General features: G+C 38.0%; 1 pseudogene; it reads right to left on the reverse strand.

Moving 5' to 3' along the window:
- The window catches only part of LOC113476892, a 51,800-nt pseudogene that overhangs the window by 10,935 nt on the left and 21,466 nt on the right, over positions 1-19,399 (reverse strand).

Here is a 19,399-nt window from a genome sequence, read left to right on the forward strand (position 1 = left end):
CTTTCAACTGCATGTTAGAGAAACACAACCTAATCAATTTTAAAACAACAGTTTCACTTTGTAAGGTAGGAAAGAAAGAAAGAACTATAGCCTTTAAATTCATAAAATCCTTCTTACGTAGCAGTATTATAATTTCTGCAAGGTCATGTATTCTGTTTGGTGAACATTAACATGATATAAATCAGTAACTCCATTTTCTTAATGTAAAAATCTTCCATGTCTTGCTCACAATTCTTTTTTCGTATATCTTTTTGTTCATTCCTCACCAGACAGAAGAATAATTTGCTCTCAACACCATGTTTATAGTTGCACAATCTTTTTTACATTATTCCATAGAAATACACCCTCACTCCATCACATATTATTTAATGCCAAGTGTATGTCATTGAATTTGGACCTTTGTGTCTGAAATGAAATTATGTGATTTCCTAGGACATTTATAATACACAAATCACATTTCTCTATAGGACCACTTGGCAGTATTAAATGAAGCACTACAGTTATGAAATCCTTTCTAACATGTTTTCTTTACAGCATGTGATGAGTATAACATTCTTTCAGAAAGTAAACAGCAGAATAGTCAAAATTATTCCATACTTTAGTGAACTTGCAGTATATAGCAATTTATTTTAGACAATAAAGTGTACCTGCATTACTTGTACAGAATGCCCTATTAAGAGCAATGTGACTTCTAATAATGGGGAACTTTATTACTTAAAATATAAGAAAAAAGCAGAAACCAACACAGAACAGGTTTTAAATTTTCATTAGCTGCTCTATGGACTCCACTTATTCACCTCATACTTTTCAAAGAAAAAGTTTGTAGTCTTGAAGATTTTGAAGTCACCAGTGATAAGGGCCATCTACTTTAACAACGTAACTCTAATACAGTTACCGCAACAATGAATAGGAGACATTGCAATGTGGGCCACAACATCCAACTAAGTAGCCAAGTTACTCAGCTGAGCTATGTCTTCCAGCACCAAGGGCTTCCTATGCTCATGCTGTTTCACAGTTTCTCCTTTCTGAAAATGGTGCATGAACTGGGTCAGATGCCCCGTCTCACAGTAAGCCTTTCCCAGGGTCCCTTCCCTGCACTGTGCTCCTAAGGCAAGATGGCAGAAGCCTAGTTATCAGCCTTTCATCCATTTGCTCTAGAAAAGTGTCAGAGAACGGGCAATAACATCACAAAAGGAACGCATATCAGGTGGCAAAATGCTACTTATGTTCCTGAGAACATCTTTAGTAAAGTGAATGTACATCTGCTCATAGGTAGGACAGACACATCTACTTAAGAGAAGATTGGTCTGTACCAGAGCAGATGAGCAGAGGCATTTTACAGGGTTTTTTTTCTTGAAGCAGCAGCTCCACACCATTCCTTCTTCACCCAGTTCCTCCCAACAGGGAACCTCATCCAACATGAGACAGCACAAAGCAAAACAGGACACCTGGCAGGCACACAGCCTTGAGACAGAGCACATTCTTAAAAGCTTTTTCAGAATGATCCTTCACACATTTAACTTCCCAGACGCCCATGAAAGAAGCAACAAGGGAAGGACTTACTGGCATTCTTGATCATGAACATCTTCGCAACTGATAGAAAGATGATGCTAGACAGAGATGTGATGTACTTTGGAGATGTACATCTTCATACATCACTAGCACTGGCCTGTTTATACATATACAACATCCACCTAAGGGTCTTTAGCAAGATAGTACAGTGCTGGTAACCCAAGGTTTTAGGAAACTACCCCCTCTATTTTTACAGCGTTCCATACATATTGATCTGTGTTCATACATTTCAGGGGTTTTAGGGCACCTCCCCAAACACCAAGAAGAGTACAAACCTTGAACTGCCATAGATATTTCTGTGACAAAACCTCCAGCCAATGTCTGCCATATTCCAGAATACTGAAAATCCAAACAACAATCACAAGTCTACTCCTAACTTTGTGTCTCCAAGTATGTAATCTCATTTCCTTTGCAGAAGTGACTGTCAGGACGATTGATTTACAGTTAGGGAAGAAACTTGGAAGCAAAGAGATAATGGAATAGGCAGAGAAGAATCTTTAATTGTGTTGATCCTAGGTAAGAAAGTGAGACTTAAACTAAAAGATAAGCACTCTCTGAGATAAAGCCAGCAAACTCATTTCAGCATTACTTCATAGAAAAACAAATTCCAGTACATGAACCATTTGCCACTGAAGAGACAGCTTCTGAAATATGTTGCCAGGAAAGCACAACATACAGACCTTGGGAGAGATGACCACACTCCTTCACTATTCACACTGCATTTGTTTCTAGGAAAGAGCATTCCAAAATGATGGTGAAAAGGAGCCCCAGTAAAAGCTCTCAAGTCACATTGGCCTAGAAAATAAGGCTTGCCTTTTAATCTGAGGAACTGTTTTTAGAATCTCTAGTATCCTTGGCAGAGAAAGTGGATGTTCTTTACTAATGTTGCATTTATCCCCTTGATGAAGATCATTTACATGGCTACTAACAGGTCCATGAGAAGGAGGCATAGAACATGCTCCAGGTGCACTGGAAGAATTTTCTTCTTCAGAAATCTCCAGTGTTAAAACTACTACATTTTTATCCTCATAAGAGTTGACTCCTGAAGTCCAGGCAACAAGAAAACCACAGACAGTTGTTGCTATCTTTTAACTATTCCTATGGCTAGTTCTTGGAAAAGCTGAGCATGCAAACATGCCAATATCAGACATTAATAGCATTTCACCTAGCATTCACTATTTTAGTTCTTTGATTTTTTGCTTTCTCTTTATTGCTACACATATTTCCTATACATTAAAAGCTATGGAAATGTTAGTATAAAGAACAAGAGGTGGTTTTAACTCAATAATTTATTACGCATTAGAAGAATTTTGCATCATTCCACCCTCTTTTGGTAGCTTCTTTGCCAAGTGGTAAAACAAGAAATTTGCACCTAGCCCTTTATTGTACAAGGCTTTCTGGTACATTGAAGGTTTCTTTACCAAACACATTCCGTGAGTTTTTACTGTTTTGGAGTGCAGCATCTAGAGAGCTGAGAACCTATTGTTCCATTATCTGCTTCACGGGATTATAAGCAGATGGGAATAGTTCCAAAATATTAGAGCTGTAACGGATGATTTAATCAGAAAATTATTGACCACAAAATCTCTCCTCTACAAAGTAACCCATGTTTTTTATGGTCTGCACACATTATCTTTGTTGGGGTCTGCTAAGGTATTCTTATAAAACCTCCAGTATTTCCACACCTTTCATTAGCATCACTAAAGACTAACTGACAGGTATTTGTGTGCAGAATTTGGATCAAAGTTTGATACAGGTGAGTCACTACGCTCAATAACATTACATGTGGGATAAGCATGACCCAGTACATTTAAGGTTTCTTGTTTGAAACTAACATTACTGAGCATAAAGCAGAAAAGTTTAGGAAATTTCTTACAAGGAAAGCTTGGGAGATATGGGGTGTATTTTCAAAAGCAGTTAACTACTGAAATGGTTTCTACTGCACTCATCCCCAGGTCAGCTTGTTTAACAGAAGATGCATCTGCAGCTGGTCCATGGCTGAAAAACCCAGCTATTTTTCTCACATTAAGACCCTGTAGAGTTCTGTTGAAAACATTCTTGGGATAAATCTCATCACACATCAAGTTCCTGTTCACTGGAGGATCTCTGGTAAGAAATGGTTTTTAGGGTGCTGAGTAGTTTATTCTTGTTGTGAAACTCTGTGAAGTGGATCAGGTGTTGGGCAACCGAGATGTGGGAAACAACAGTGACTCTGCTCCCCACTGGGCAGTTTCTGTTTCTGATTCTGGCAGTCACTATCACTGTTATAACCTCTCTCATTAGTTCAAATGTCTCAGGGTGAGTGTCGTAGAGGTGTCCAAGGCAAACACCATTTGTGTTGGATATATCGGGCATTTCAGTTTTCCTAGGAAACAAAAAACACCCCCAAATTATTTTGTTTCCTTGATTTTCAGACTTGGAGAGTGATGCACGTAAAAGACATACATAAAATGATATAATGCTAAACTACATCCTGCTCTTGATACGTGCACAAAGAAAAAGAATGAGCCAGGCAAAAATCTGCCCATTTTATACTGAGGTGAGGCACAGAAGAGTACAGATTGCTCATTCTTACAGAGAGGTTTTACGATGATATTTGGAAAATTGTACTAAATTATATTAGCACTATTTTACAGATGAAGAGACTGCAGCACAGAGAGTAGAAGTGGCTTTTCCAGCATCACCCAAGCAGGACAACAACAGGGCTAGGAGCAGAAATGATCTTAGGTTTTGTCCAAATTCTGACAGGCTCCACATTCACCTGCACTCTGAACCAGTGGGATGTGAGTCTGCTGCAGTCTGTGCCCCCCTTGCTGGGTGTGCTTGCAGAAGCAGAACTCGGAGTGAGTTTGCAACAGTCTGCACTGGATTGCATAGAAGTATCCTGTATTTCCAGCTCACAATATTCCCTTTAAAAGCTCCTCTTGAGCACAGTGTAGGCCTATACTAAGTCAGGTACTGCCATACAGCTCAGATACTCATTTGGTGCTATTATTATTCTTAGGAGCACTGTTAATATTTGATAATGCATGTGACACTTTTGGAGTAAAACACTTTTCATCTTGTAATTATTCCAGCCACAATATTACATCTAAAAGCAGAAATTATGTTGAAGAAAATAATCGGCTGCAGCATGAAGAAAAACGTAATTTAAAAACCACAGGCTATAGTAGGTACATAGCTACAGTAATAAGATGATAATTTATCTAGCACTCATGAAGGGAGGAGAATACTCACCATTCTAGCCAAATTCAGTGCAGGACAAAAGTCCATTATAATTTCCTATACATAACGACTATCAGAAACATTTAGGCATGGAACACAGCAAGTACTGAGGAATGTTGAGCCATAATGGAAAGAGGATAGTTAGGAAGGAAAAAAACCCGAAAGTAAACAAAAATAGAGCAGTATTGAAATAATAACAAATAAAGAAAATAAAGTTTTTAATTAATGGGTGTGATAAAATTATTTGGCAGCTCAATGTAAAGCAGTGGAGGAACCGATGGGAGTGAAGTCAAGAACAGTAAAGAAGGTCACAGAAGAGACTAGGAAGAAAAATAATCTGCAGTGCTGAAGCTGCAAGATAATTAGAAGTATGAAGGGTCAGAGAAGGATAAAGCTAGCTATATCTCTCAGGGACAAGTAGAAAGAAACAACAAAAAAGAGTATGCACAGGAACTGAACACCACCACATAGATAATAGGGGAAAATGACAAAGGAGGGAACTCATGCTATTGCCAACAATACTTACCAATGGGGTTAAATCAAATACTGGTGAAACAAAATGATACAAGGCACTAAGAAGGTCTGTGAACCTTTATTGCAAATAGAAATCTGTGATAGCTGAAAGATTTGAGGGAACTGCATCGACTTTTAAATGCTCTTTTCAGTTCAGTTTCTCCTACCTACCTTCACATGAACAGTTCACAACACACTGTAGCATCCAAAGATGCAACCACAGTTATGAATATCGATGTTTATTCTCACTGAATCGTTAGTGGAGAGAGATAAACTGCAGAGGAAGCATCTGGTGACTTGCATTTTAGGTAGCTAAATTAGTCCTACACATGGATTAAAAAACTAAAGCTCCAATTCAGTAAACACCTGATTCTCAACATAGGATTTAACCTCCGTGAAGGGAACACACAACTCAGAATGTTTGGTTGAGTGGAGCCTAATACTACAAAGGCAAAGTAGTTCACAACTTATGAGATGTCTGCTAGGTCAGTTTGACAGATGACCACCACCACTCTGCCTATCCAGTAACAGTAACACAGGAGTAAGCAGTACTCACCGTCCTGGCAAGCTAAAGAAAGAGAAAGTTTAATTGAAAAATTTTGCATCTGAAGAGTTTTAAAAATAAAAGCAGAAGTCACTGGTGGAACATACAATGAATTTAGTTTCCCTGGTTCTGCAGATTTTAAGACTTTCAGTGACTTAGGGTGCATGTTTTCCACTGCTGTGTATGCTTGCAAAACTCCCTTTGGTTTTACTGGAGAACAGAGTAAAAGTAAAGTACAAGCAGGACCTGGCCCTGCTCTAGGCCAAACATTTTGACTGAGGGGTTTCTACCGGAGTTTAGAGATATAAATATACCATTAGATGTAGAAACTACCACTATTTGGCATGGTCATTTCTAAGAAGTTAGGATAGCTATACTAGGGAAAAATAATGCAGACTTACTTCATAGTAAATGGAACCACTGGATACCGAGACACTTCATGTTTCTAAGAAATTATATTACAGTAACTTTGGAAAAAGAAATTATTCTAAAAAAATGACAAAAATGTTTTACATTCTGGGCCCTGAATTAATTTTTCAAGCACCTGACTGCTAAGACCATAAATTCACAGACACACTGAACACAGAACCAGTGCAATATTAATAAGACAGGGAAGAAAGCAAGTAGTAATACTTGAGCTTACGATATCAAAGCAAGGTTGAACGCTTACAGCTCTGTTTGCAGATGTAGTCAATGAATTCACATGGCTGTGGACAACAACAAAAAAGACGGGGAGGGGAGGGGAGTGGAGAGGAGAGGAGAGGAGAGGAGAAAATATTACAGTAATGTTAACTTTATCTCACTTAATTGCTAAGATATTTTACTAATATAAAAAAAAAACAAAACAAAACAAAACAAAACAAAACAAAAAAAAACAACAAAAAAAAACCCAACAACTACCAAATCCAAGGGCTGATTGCATTATAGATTTTTATATTTTTTTATTAATGTCTACCATGATTTGGGGATATTGAAAATCGACAGTAGAACTGAAGGTTTCCACTACTTTTTATCTGTGTACATTTTTACTTCAGTAAGGGTGAGAAAAGATCAGTATTTTTATTTGCAAGTACAGACCTCTAGTACTTTGAGGAATTTTTCTACATGGCAGTTACAGCTAATTTCAGCTACAATCCTATTTTGAAGATGTATGAAATTCACAGCATATCATTTCCTATCTGACAAAGATGTACAGTGAAACTTTCAGCTTAGCATGAGCTGCAGACTTCATAGCAGTGGTAAAAAGTAATGAGAGAAAAGTGAACCCAATGTCTCTTCTATACCATGTTGAATTTGCAACACTGAATGTTGAAGAGGGAATAAATATTTCTAAAGTGAGCCTCTTTCATCTGAGACTTAAGATACACAACACTGAACTCCCACAATGGTTCTTCTAAAGGGTTTGTTAGAAACACGTAATTGCAAAATTTACTGTGCCACTGACAGCCAAAAAATACAGTAAGCATTGTCCCTTGCATTAGTTAAAAGGAGAGGCTTAAACTATGAGTCAGGGACACTTTCCAAACATGCAGAAGGCTAGGCATTTAGATGGTGATTTACGAAAATTACATTTATAGATAGACAATTAGCCATTTGCATACTGAAGTACCTGATTTGGGCTTACATACAGATGAATTCTCAATCTTTTTTATTTAATAAAATATGGAAATTCACACTGTAAAACAGTCATGCAATTTACAATATATGAACAACACAGCAATGGCAGTCATCAGAACCATGAGGACACTGCACATATTCCTACTCCAGACCACCATAACAGGAAGAAAATGTTTTGTTTCATTACTTAGTTTCCTTTCAAAATTAAAAAGAACAAATGTATTTTCCAGTAACAGCAAAATATATTGAGTCTAGGTCTTACCTTGTGTCCTGGAGATGCCCTGTCTCCTGGACTGCCTTCCAGACCAGCAGATCCTGGAATACCCTAAGAATAGTAGCATGTTACATATGTGTTATTCAAAGAACATACACAGGCAATTTATATTTTCTATTGGAAATCAGCAGATTTCCTTTCTTCTTCCTTTATTTGCTACATGCTTAAGTTCCACTGACAGTGCAAATGAAAAATAAGAAAGAAGAGCATCAGGTCTGACACAATTTTTACTTTTAACAGATGAACAAACTGGATAGCATCAAAACACCCATTTTCTTCTAGTATTTCAGCTCATTTTTGCTAAGTGTATTATTTCTCCAATATGTTCAAAGCCCATTTAGAAATACAATCCTCAGAATAAAACCAGCGCATGCACATCTTTGCTTTTGATGTCAAGAGCCTTGTTTGATTTCTGACATTTTTGGAAAAGCAGTGCTGAGTAAAGTGTTCAGTGGGACTGAACTCTTCCTGGTTTGTTACCACCCACAGCTACAAGCTCTCCTTTCTGTAGGGAGCAGCCAGCGTTCATTAGCCTGTGATACAGCAGAGGAGATCTGAAGTTAATATTCAGCTTTGGGAAAAAAAAGGGAGAAAGAAACTCACAAGAAGCCAGAAAAATCAGGACAAAAAAGTTGATGGAGAATAAATGGGATCATCACACTTCTCTTAAACCAGCAAAATTCTTCTGGAACGATTTTTTAATTTAAAAGGCACTAAAGGAAAATGAACTGTAACAGCAACAGGAAATTCAGAAATGGTCATTGCTTCTGTTTAGTGTTAGGTACACAGTGACAGAGCACGGCCAACATTAGCAGCCTTTGAAAATGACAGACATAACACCTAAAAATCAACATGTGCAATCAGCACATCGAGGAGGAGCCTGTTTAAAGAAAAAAAAATCCATTAAAGAACAAAAATGATAAGATGCCTGCCATTCTGCCTCTATACCCTTTTAGTCCATGTTCCCCTGCAATTCCTCATCCCCAGCTTCACCCTGGTTAATTGGAAAAAAAAGGTAATTAAAATATGAAAAACGGGTCTTCTGATAAAAATGCAAACTTCTCGAGAAATTACAACAGCATTTTTCCACTGAAACACAGGCATATGAAAGATTGGACACAAAAAAATAGTCATGGATTCATGAAAAACCCCAAACCAAACCTACACAATGACCAGCCAATGATTTTTGTATCAGGGAAAAAGAAAATGAGATACAGCTGTTACTTTAATGTGGCATCATAACAAAAGACATGCAACATCTTGTTTCACACAAGTGAAAAAACTTCTCCCTCTAATGTGCCAAAACCATACTGTTGGTGTATTCTCTCTAAATAATACCTTCTCTACGGCAGAAGTGTGCTGCTTCCAGTATGGGATTTATCTACTTGTTTACTAAGGCACACATTGATTTCCCATGAGAACAGGGAAGAGTTGGCAGTTCAATTTATTTACGAAAACTTCTAATCACTCCCTAATTACTGTGTAAGTAAAAATATTGGAGAAAATATTAACAGGCAATTTTTGTGCACAGAACATTGAAAATGTCTGGTGATATCAACAAGTACCTGTCAGATTTTCTACATCTGTGGGGGAATATGTATCAGTCAGCAAACTATCAGGACATGAGGCACTCCCTACTTTTCTTTATTCCACACACATCCCTACTCTTCTTTATTCCACACACATCCCTACTGTTCTTTATTCCACACACATCCCTACTCTTCTTTATTCCATACACAAACAGCCATTACCAGGAAGATGTGGGTCAGAGATCTGGCACGCAACTTGCCCACATTGTCTCCAAGCCATGACATTCAGCAGAATGACTCTGCTTTTGCTGTGGCCATAGCTCTGCATCCACAGGGAGTATAGAGGTTAAGCAGCCTTATTAGCTGAAGCCTAATGTGTAATACCAATTTCACAGCTCAGTCCTATTTATGCAATTTGATCATCCAGAATTTTAATTGGTTTTAGTCTCTTTACTTCACATTCAGCTTTAAAAACAGTTTCATTCTTTTTCTGGAAAGCCTGATTTTTAAAGTTGTAATCTGAGTTGGGACAAAAAAAAAAAAAAAAGTGTTGTGTTTTTCCATGGGATAGAATTTGTTGCTTCGCTCAGTTGCCATTACTGTATTACTTAATAAAATAACTGAAGGAAATCCTCCACTTGTAATATTTTGAGCAACCTTGGACTTCCTATTAGGAAAACAAGTCCTATCAAAAAGTTCTATAAATACCACTTTTTTCTGCAAAACAGAGGAGGGCCAAAAGATCTTTTTCCAAGCTAAATGTATTTTGGCATTTCAATACAAGAAACCTAAAACCCATAACAAGCCCATAGGGATATTAATGGTTGGCATGTATCAAACACAACCTCATTAAATAACAACTGCCAGAATGAATTACCTGGATTTAGAAACACAGAAACACACAACAAGCTAGTTTGTTATCTTACTTTATAAATTATCAACTATGCTTTTTATGTTCAGAAAACTATGAAACCAAAAGAAACCTTTTTTTTTTTTGTACTACTATTACTACTAAAAACCAGTCAAACTATTGTTTATGCTCTCTTCACAACCAGCACAAGTAGAACCATATTGCAAAATATCAGAAAGTTTCAAACTCAAAACTAAAAGCAACTGGTCATTCTCTAATTACTAACTCAAATCATATTTCTTCCCAATACTATTAATAGAAATATTGTAATATTACAGTAGAATGTACCAAAGGTTTGGGATCATAGTTGCACTCATCATTCACATCTGTATTCATTCAGAATAACTGCAATATAATTGTTAGGAGACTCACTGCAAAAATTAGTTTAAAATGTATATTCTCTCAGTTATTCTGAAAGAATAAAAGCTATACTCTCTCTGTTATTGCACTTAATATCAGGTCTTAATTGACCAAACTGAAATTCTTCTAAAGTTACACGTCTTTCAGGAGAGGACAGGACAAGTGTTCTGCTTTAGGTCTGGTGTAGTCAAAATAAGCAGCATAAGGATAAAAATAGAAGTACAAGCCTGCCTTCCATGCAAACCATATGGGTCTCTTTCTTCTTTTGGTCTAGGATCACTAGGTTGTCCCTATTAAAAATAAATAGTTAAGTAATCCATTCCCATAGTCATTTGAGTCACACTTGGTTAAAGGGATACCATGAATTTCCAACTGAGGTTCTGCAAAGGAAATGTGAAATATTGTATTGAAGGTCCTTTTTCAACTCTCTAAATACAGACTGAAAGGAATACATAATATGGAGATACAACTAGATTTTTCAAAGAAAATATGATTTCCAAACCAAAGAACAAAACATCTCTAGTGTCAGGTCAAACAGCCTCTATTAAATGATGAGAAATTATGAATATTAAAAGAATAAAATCATTGGCTCCAGAAAGTCAGCTTACAGTCTTACAATCCAATTTCAAAAGTCATGGAAGAATTTTCTTCATCCTGTGGAATAACTATCTGACTATACCGGTTGACAAACCCCACACACTCATTCACAAATATACAAAGGAGAAAGAAGATATAACAACACTATTACCTGTGAGCTACTTGCTTAACATTTATAAAATCAGATAAACAGCCTCAGGACTGCAAGCGAAAAAGGTACCTTAAACCCAACTTTTACATTAAAAGCCACTTTGTATTTATCCTTTATTTAGAAGTGCAAACACTAGACTGAATGATCTCACCCAACAGAAGTTTTGTGTATATCCTGAGACACCCAAAATTTATGTCTATGAAAAATTAACACTGTTTACTTTGAGACATCCTACACACCCTAAAATACATAAATAAAGCACTTCAAATGTCTTACACTTTAACCATAAAGATTGTCACTCTTAATTTTGTGAGGCATTTGTTTTTTGGATTCTCAGCTTATCATGATTCTGAAAGTTTGACTTAAAAGGGAACACAGAAACTCTATTATAATACTTTTATTTGAATCACTTCTTCTGATCTCTGGCTATATAAAGCTTTCCCCCGCACCCTTTAATGGCTATTTTGTCCTGGCACGGAGCTTACAATATCTTTTGATAGTAAATCAAATAAACATGAGCTGTTAGGTCCTAATGGAAGAACTACACAACGCAACCTGGTTTACTATGCAAATGATACCAGCTTATCAATTTACAAATGTAACAAACTATCCAGAGAGTAAAAGTTACATCTAAAGGTTTAAGAGATGAAACAAAATGAATTTAAAACTCTGTTTCCCTGAACTTTCTAGTTGACAGACACTTTTCAAATAAGAAAAAGTCCAGATCTAAAAAGCTTACACTCTTGGAAAGCTCTGTGCAGCTGTGGCCTGAGCCATGCATACTGTGCTGGCTGTGCTTGCAATCTGCCATCCAAAAAAACCCCACAATAATGCTTATCTAAACTTCTACACATAGTTGCTACTCAGATCAAGAGATTGATCCTGCAGACATCCCCTGGACCTTTGCCTGGGAAATAGTTTCAGATGTGGATTCCAAGAACAGAATAGGCAAGTCATTTTTAAATCAACAACATTAAGGGAGGGAATTAAACAAACCAAATTTATACATTAATTTAACTAAGGTAACCTTACTTTCATTACTGTTTCCCAGGAGCTCCAGGAGCCCCTGCCAGACCCACAGTTCCTGGTTCATTCCAAATTAAACAAAAGGAGAAAAATACTAGAATGTAAAATAAGAAAACTGAGAAAAAGAAAAAAAACACAGAATCTTCATGAGGTTGGACTTACATTTTATAAAATCCACTAATGCTGTAGAACTTTTAGGTTACATAACCACTATCTGTATCTCCTTACAGTTCTCCCATAGAAAGGAGCCCTCAAGTTTCCAGGAAAAAGTTGAACTTCCAGACGACACACAAGATGACATATCAGTAAGACCATCTTCAACCTCCACTTCAAGCTTCCTGTTTGATTCTGGGATTCATCCGCAACCCACAGTTGAACAGAATGTCTGAGAAAGGAGGACACTAAACAGAAGAAAACTGTAGGTGCTATTTTATTACTTGTAAGTTAAAATTAAGGATATCAATAGAACTTTTCTTGGAAGTGGGTCAGAGAACATGATCCTATTTTCTCCAGGTCTTTAATCCAATGTAGGTATTTTTGATATAACAAGAGTTTGGCTTAACCAAACTTTGCCACATCCTTTAGTGCCCTCTCTCAAAAATGCCTGGCTGCAGATGACAATAATCAACTCCTATAGTACCAACTCAGTGCTTTCATCCAGGCATTTGGCAGGGATTAGACAGTCAATGTAAATAAAACCTAGTTTCCTATTTGCAAAATAGCACACTCCTCCATTCCCCTCCCATAAACAGCAGAAGCTTTAAAAGCAGAGGCCATTATTACTTTTATTGGGATGGCACATTTTTTTCTAGTCTTCATCATGTCAATCTTTTTTTTCTATCAGTTCCAAACAAGTACTATTATCTGTCCTTATACTCTATACCTAGCAAAAATATCTTAACAAAATTGCTAGCAGCTGTCCATCAACGTGGCCATTTAAAAGCTTGCGAGGCAAAATACTGACCACTATTACAGTGCATCAGCAGCAACGGGAACTTTGCTTGAGCAAGCCAGGTTAGCATTTTGGCCTCATATTTGTAGCTAAAGAGCAGCTGTCACACTATTCTGAAGAAAGCCACACTATTCTAAGGATTTTCTGAAGAAAATCAACAGATGTGGGGTTTGGATGATACATCAGAGCAAAGGCAGAAATACCCTCCCAGCCCTTCACAGCTGGCTTCCAGAAGCTGTGATCGATGCCTTCTGTTACTGAATGTGACCTTTGTATGTAACAGATCTCAAAGACCAAGAACTAATGTGTTTCTAAAGAAGCACATGCATCTTTTCTTTTTTTTTTTTTTTAAAAAAACAGGTGTAGAAAATTCACAGGCAGGAAGACAGAGCCCTCTCCATTGCTTTAGCATCTTTTCAAACAAACAAGTCTCATTGCAGTGTTATGAAGAGGAAAAGTGATCTTCTGTGTTCTCTTGACAATGGATGCACTGACAAGCACATTTTTCTCTATATAGAACAGATACATGGAGATTTCTCTCTCTATCATCTCTCAGGTTATTTACAAATGTGTGGAGTGGGGCTGGAAATTGATTTGAGTATGTCCTAAGTAGGGCTTACACCAGTGAGGGTACTGTAGCTAGGGATACCATCCATAAAGCTGTCAAACAACTGCAGTAACTTTATTTCTTTTACAAGAAGAATAACAAACATCCAGCCACATGGAGCATTGTTCTGTGGACTTAGGTGAGGATTGGAATGGTGTGAATTAAATATCTGTATTCTAAAACACAGAGTAGAACTGTTAAAAGTTCTCTGTTCTGCAGATCATGGAGTTGTTAGGGGAAGGGACATCAGAAAAGGCAATGCTTTCTCCAGTGCCCACACCAGCTTATCCCATAATGTGATAGAGAAATGTAAACTGGAGCAGTTAACTTGAGTGAAAAGATTGAAGGACCACAGACTAGATTCCTTCCAAATAATAATGCCATGAATATAGAGGAATAAAATGTCTTTCTATAATACAGGAATGCATTTTCAACTGAAATGCTTCAAATTACACCATATCTAGCATGGGCTACTTTAGATTATGAGGAAATTGAACAGTTTATTTCCAGACAAAAATAAATATATGGTCAGACAACAAAAATACTATTGGCAACAAAGAGCTTTATAGATATAAGGAACTGTGTAACCAAGTGGCATTCATTCCTGGGGAAAAATTATATTAACAGAAAAATAGGCAGTTTCCCTGTGGTGAATTACAGCAGGAAAGAAAGTGGGACAAAATGAAGTCTAATCGATTAAGCAGTTTGACTCATCCTTTGCTCTTAATGTGGTTCTGTGACCAGCCCTGTGTTCCCGGGAAAGTCTACCCATGGCTCTCTGCTTCTGCCTCTCTCCTTGCTCTGCTGCTGATCCAGCTATTTGAATCTCAGATGTTTTTTCTAACAGGGTGTGACTCCACTTCCTAGAATATAATGGCAATTCTGCTAGGGGGAGAGGAGTCTCTAGGGACTTGTTAAGAACACAATAGCTGTCCTGGGTGTCATAAGCCAACACACAATGTATTGTTTAAAAATTTCTGATGCAAGATTTCGTTAAGAAAAGGTTTGCAAATACTAGGCAAGGAAAGAAAGTGGTCAGACATGATTCCTAGTCACTAACTGGTGGCTGTATCCCACCTCACACAGCACAACAATTGATTTTCCTTTTTGGTCACTGAACACCACACTTGCAAATAAACACATTAACATCTACACAGCACGTTCAATCAAAGCACCTAGGACTGGTCACAAAACACTGAAGACCATAAGAAAACTGGACACCTTTTGGACAGACCTGACAAAAATAAGTGAAATTCAATCAAGAGACATGCTTCATAAGTCAAACTGAAGGCTGCTCAGCTCATTACTGGCAGAGAAAGATAAAGATAAGCAGTTAGTTCCCATGGTAAATTGTTTGCTGGGAAACATATCTTTAAATAAGACTGCATATAAAATCAGTTAACTGTCACATCACGGAAGCATTCAAGATGTCTTTCCAAAATAACAGAAAGCATTCCATGCCTGCAGAAAACATTGCTTTAAGAGTCTTGTTCTCAGGACAAAAAGCATTTTTATGTATAAGCACACAACAGAAAAAATATTATCTACACTTGAATGTTTAGTGGTCTCTGAAAAAAACAAGTAAAAACCAGCTTTTCTTTTCCATGACAATCTTGGAATTTGGCACCAGAACAGCAAAGAGGACATATGTGAGTGACCTACAGGACTTTTACAGTCCAAAGCAAAGTTTGTTCCAAATTTGGTGCTCGCCTCAGAAGCAGGGTAGGTCACAATATTCCCAGTGTATTATGCTTGATTCTAAAAAAGCTTTATGGAGACCATGACTCTGCAGCACCAAAGTTATCCCCAACTAAAATTTAGCTTCAAATTCTACATTAATAATAAGAAAAAATAAATTCAAAATACTTATTGCAATGAAACAGAAATCATTTCAAATATCAAAGAACTTCGTAGACTACATCACTGAAAGGCTTATGCTAACATACATTTCATGTTTTGAATGTAATGGTGCCTCGTCTGTGAATAACCAGTGTGTTCTGAGTAGCAATCAGCCCTGTGCCTCCCTGGGCACCTGTACAAGGGCAGAAAGGGTAAGACAGTTTCTTCTGGAAGTGAGGTACCAAGCAGCTATTTGAGAGTACTGTTTTCCACACTTGAAACTGGTATCTAGCTGCTGCTCCTGCAAGCTCAAACTGTTCATGGACAGACCAGCATGATGACTGTCTGCCATCCCTAACGGTAGGCATTGAATTATGGAGGCTGAACTGTAACTGATCACCTGAACTATCACCTTGGTTCACACTGAGTATTGTTTCTGTTACATGGAACAAGTCAAAATGTTCACTGTCTACCAGGCTGAGGTTTTTTTGCCTCAGTTAGCCATTGTACAAATGGCGTGTCATCGGGGAAAAGACAAATGATCAATTCTCCAGCTGTCTACTGAAGTCGTCACGAGGCAGTATCTCTTTGTCTTTTGGAGTCCTAACTCACATCTTGGTCCCGACTGCATGGTAAGCGGAAAGGCAACAGGGATGCTCCATGCTTTATGAGAAAACAGTTATCTGATGTTGGCAAACACAGATAATAAAAAACCCTCTTATCTCATGTATGTGAACCTGTCAGGGTACTACAGAGGTAGGAGGCTTTGTATCTACCTTTAACCACATAAAAATTAGTCATATATAGAAATTACTTGATTGCTCAGTAAGTATGAGAAAATGCCCACCTAGAAGGCTGTAAGGTGCAGATCTAATTATCCCTCAAGTTCTCTTTTAAATAGAAATATCCTACAGGCAACTATTTTCTGGGTATATACCCTATTTACAAAATACCTGCTGTCTATTCATCAGCAGTTCGCTCTTCTTCAGATGCTGGAAGTCCTATAACAACTCTCCTGATAGGAATTCAAACAAAAAATGTGCAAATAACTTTGCGGTACAAAGTCTACTCCTTGTGCTTGAGAGTTTATTAAAGACATTTCTCACAGGGACAGTTTCATGAAATAGCTATACTATTGTTCTTAAATCCAACCCTGACCAATAAAAGATAACAAAATGTTACCAGATATCCAACGTCACCTTTTTCTCCTTTCCAGGAACCCCAGGAGATCCCTTAAAGACAAAAGATGGTATCTTAATTCATTTTTATCACTCAGTAACTTTGAGGTCAAAAAGGCAAAAGAAAGAAATAATATACCTCTTATCCCCTAATTCCATCACTTCCATCTTCCTCATTGCCACCCTGAAATAATATAAATGTGCATGAATTTTTCATATAAACAACCAGTGCACATTTACAAACTCCAGCAAGACCAAGATTATAAAAAAAAAGAAAATAAAGAAAAACTAAACACAGGAATTAATACTTGAAGTTTTGTTTCTCATGTTTCCCTAGGCACAATCATAAACTGGGCACTGCAGCAGACATCTCCAAAGTAGCCTAAAAAAAAAAAAAGAGTAATATTGACAATACTCACTGCCATCTCTGCAAAACTCTTAAAATCTCTATTTAGTGCAGGACAAAGCCCTAAAGAATATCACATTCACAAACTCAGACTGTCTACAGTCATAATGTAACTTTTTTTCCAACAATTCCTCAAAACCCCCGAAAAGAAAAAAGATGGCATAAGTTAGAAAAATATGTAATAAAAACATTGAAGGATTATTCTAAATCACAATAAAATAGTATTTTCAGAATTTTTGTTCAACCTTTAAACCTTTTTTGTCTGGACACCCCATGTGCTTTGTCTTCCTTGTGGTTCAGGTGGTCATCTTGGGCCCTGAAAGAAAGCAAAGAAGAATCCCATTGTTTAAATTTATGTGAGGTTTACATAAGCTGGCAGACAATTTTGCCATTAGAGGCATCTGGTCCTGTAGTCTTGGAATGCAACCTTCTCAAGAACTGTAGCTCCAGTAAAGTCCCGGGTTGACTGCGGATTAAAGAAGCTGCAACAATAGAGAAATGTGCAGCTGCAACATCCTCATAATTCAGTAACCTCCTATGAAAGATCAAATGTATCAGCAGTATCCTAGTGTACTGAGTTTGTGTGGCAGGGGTTTTGGTAGCAGGAGAGGGGGCTACAAGGGTGGCCCCCTGTGAGAAACTTCTTAAAGCTTGCCCCCCTCAAAGTTGGACTTGCCTCTGGCTGAGGCCAAGCCAGTTAGCGGTGGTGGCTGTGCCTCTGCAATAATGTATTTAAGAAGGGGAACCTGAGAGGGTTTGAGGAGGAGTTATAAGGAGGACACCTATGTGAACATGGAGGTAAGTGGAAGGGAGGAGGAGGAAGGTGGGCAGGTGCACCAGAGCAGCAGAGCCCCCCTGTATCCTGTGGTGAGATGTCAGGGCCGCTCTCCTGACACCCATGGAGGTCACGGGAGGAACCCCAAGAGTCGGTGAGAAGCAGCAGCCCCCGTGGTTGTAGTTTGGTGCTGGGGGGACTGCAACACGTGGGGGTGACCTACACCAGAGCATCTCGAGAAGAATGCATCCCGTGGGGAGGACTCACTGCAGAGAGTGTTTGTGGAGGACTGTCTCCTGTGAGAGGGACGCCACGTGGAGCAGGGGAAGAGTGCAGAGAATGATTCCCAACCACCTTGCAGGAAGAAGCGTTGGATTGAGTGCACCCCCATCCCCTGCCCCTGTGCCACTGGGGGAGGAGGCAAAGAAATCGGAAACAAAATTGAGCCTGGAAAGAAGGGAGGGGTGCAGGGATCTGTTTTTAAGATATAGTAACTCTTCTCACTGCTCCATTCTGTCTGTTAAGTGTTGCTATCATTAGTGTTTTGAATTCAAGTGATGTCCTTTTTCCTTCCCCTAACAAACTCGTCTTTTGCCTGTGACCCTTAATCGGCTAATGACCCCTTTTCTGTCCTTATCTCCATTCCGGAATCTTTTGATTCTTTTTCCTCCTTCCCAGCACTGAGGGGAAAGGGGTTAATGAACAGCTGTGTGGTGCTCAGTTGCCCTTTGGGCTCAAATCATGACACCTAGCAAATGTTAAAATATTATTTATCTTCCCTGTTATAATTTTGACTTCTTTTTAGCCATATCATTGTTTTGTTAATATTCACACTATGCTTACAATTCCAGCTACCATTTTGACAAATCTGACTCCTGCAAAAAAACTATCCCTATATAAGTGCATCATAAATTTGAAACTACATACAACTGCAGAAATCTCACAGTGCAGAACTAATATTTGTGGGTCTGGCTGACAGGATTTCCATGAAAGAGTTTCTTCCTGCATAATATGATGAAAGTAAAGCAAATACAATATGATGATGCCGTTATCCATCCACAAGCCTGCTTTTGGAGGACTGCAGCTTGACATAGCAAGACTTATTCTTGAGTGAGCGATCTTCCAGAGTTTACAAACTGGCTGACAACACTGACAGAACAGCATCCTCCTGATGACAGCCTGGGCCATGGTCTTCTCTAATATCCATTACATTGCTGTGGTACTTCCTTACTGTCACTGAAGTTACTTTTAGTTTCCACTGATGGGTCTTTTACCTGTTTTTACTGCTTGTTTACCACTTGGTTGTTTTTTAGGGTTTTTTGTG

The sequence above is a fragment of the Athene cunicularia genome (assembly GCF_003259725.1).
Source record: "Athene cunicularia isolate RWA chromosome 2 unlocalized genomic scaffold, athCun1 chr2_part1, whole genome shotgun sequence".
NCBI classification, from domain to species: domain Eukaryota; kingdom Metazoa; phylum Chordata; class Aves; order Strigiformes; family Strigidae; genus Athene; species Athene cunicularia.